Source organism: Nicotiana sylvestris, chromosome 6 (genome assembly GCF_000393655.2).
Source record: "Nicotiana sylvestris chromosome 6, ASM39365v2, whole genome shotgun sequence".
Lineage (NCBI taxonomy): Eukaryota > Viridiplantae > Streptophyta > Magnoliopsida > Solanales > Solanaceae > Nicotiana > Nicotiana sylvestris.
The window spans coordinates 49,580,039-49,582,395 of NC_091062.1; positions in this window are offsets into that span (position 1 = coordinate 49,580,039).

Here is a 2,357-nt window from a genome sequence, read left to right on the forward strand (position 1 = left end):
TATGTGTAAAGACAACTAAGAAGGCACGAACGGAAATCTATGGTGCTAGCAAGTTAAAGGAATTCTATGTGTAGTATAAATAGATATGTGTAGGTTGCAAGCTAAAGTATGGTAGAGTGAAAAGATTTTAGGTAGATAGGAGTAAGGATAAGAAAAGGTGAGTTAGAAGGTGACGAGAATAGGTAAGTCCTCAAGATTAAACCCATCAAAACAAGAGAGCTGATGGTTTCCGTAAGTTATTAAAAGCTCGATACAGCCTGAATAAAGTCAAAGAAGTCTAAGACGAGGTGAATTTTGAAGAGATGGAATGCTGCACTGGTAGTAGAATAAGGGTGTAATTGTGATAGATAAGTGAATGGCGTTTAGGCCTCTGATTGAGTAATGATTTAACGAGAAAGGCATTTCATGAATTGCACGGGATTAGTATACCCCCATAAGATGAATCACATTGGGGTGCTATGAAATACGGTTATTGAAGTATAGTATTGTCCCTGGGTGGATCAGGCAAGTAACTTTAGATGTTCCCCGATGAGACGTGAGCCATAGTGATAATGTATTATGTAAGAGGTTTCAATTTATCAATGGTAGATTATGGATCAACATTAAGGTGAATCAACAATGGATGGAGAAAAGTTATAAAGTATGAGATGAGATTAGACCATCATTCTTAAGATGAACAATAATGAAGAAGAACTAAAGGACGTAGATTTATACATATAGGATAAGCAACGAAATAGTAACCTAGAGTTGTATAGCACACCTCGGTAATATTAAGCTAGAGTAAGTGTTATGGTATAGTATGACCTACCTAGATGCACTAAATATAGCAATAGTCATACATTCGACAAATTACCAAGCGAAGAACTTTAGTGTACCTATACATGCCTAGAGGGAGAGCTTGTCATAACTCTGTATATGTTCACAAGGTAAGGCCTAGATAATGGCTAAAAGCCTGAGGAAAAAGGAAAGAAGATTCACATAGGCACTTACAAGTTCAGAGTCATACAAGCTGCATGATAAAAGGTAGCAATAGTTACGAGATTGGAAGAATTCAGACCACAAGTTGTGGTGTGAGAAAGAGGCCTAAATAGGGGAATGCCATGTTCTTTGAATTTATTCACAGAACAGTTGCCTAGATGGCAAGTAAAGTATTAAAGTATTCATAAAAGATATAGGTTATGAGACTACTAAGAGTAATAGCCAACATTCGTGGACGAATGTTACAAAGGGGGGAATAATGTTACACCCCATGTTTTTGTACGTGAGAGCACATCGTAAGTCAATTGATGTAAAGTCTGAAATGAGATTGTCATTGAAAGTATATAAATTAAGTTAATCATGTTACCTTGGTGGTTACAAATATTTAAGATCATGAATAACAAGTACCAAGATGGTTGGAAAGACTTAGAAGCTAAACAAATTGAAGAAAATAAGTTTCGTTGAAAGTCGATAAATTTAGAATATTATAACATGCACTTTGGGGTGAGACTTGGGTTCTTAACGCTATAAGGAGGTTATGTTATAAGTTATTTTAGGTTTGTGATAGTCATGTTCTACATTTTGAAGTTAAGCGAGTTGTGGAACAAAAGTTGGCAAAGGTCATCACAAGTTGCATTTATAAATGTGCTAAAAATTAGGTCAAATGTAGTGGAGCTTTTCTCCCATATACTTGGAATTACGGGATGATCTATATATCAAATTGAAGATCTACGAGTCTTATTTCTAACGTATTAAATTGTTTGTCGATAACACATCAGAGTAGAGAAATATTTGCAGGTTCGCGAGACTGCATAGACTGCATAGGTGGCAAGCAGGTGTGTCACTAAAGCTTTTTGAGCAATATATTTCATGTATTATATGACATATTTTTGGGACATATTGCATACCAAATTGAAGGTCATGGAATCTAGTTTTCAAATTTCTTAACCGTTAACTCATACGACACCCGGATAAAAAGTTATAAGCGTTGGAAGAAGGACCAATGCTAGGATGCCAAGTAGCACCTTTTTGACTTTTTAACAAAATGGGATATTTACATCCCTTATCTCGTCTCTTTCCCCCATTTTTCTAAGAGAATGACCAAATAATACCCCTAACCTTCCCCTCAAGCTCTCCATAAGGGTTTCCAACAAGATTATCATCTGGTGCACGAAATCAAGTAGCGATAACATTAAAATGATCTCTACGGCGTAAGTATCGCTATATTGCCTCTCTTTTTCTTTGTAGTTTGAGTTTTGGAAGGTATTTAATAGATAAGAAAATGCATTATTTCTGTATTTAAGCTTTTAAATATGAATGAAGGTTGATAAATTCATTTCTTAATAGCTAGAACTCACGGGACGGTGATCGGAAGACTG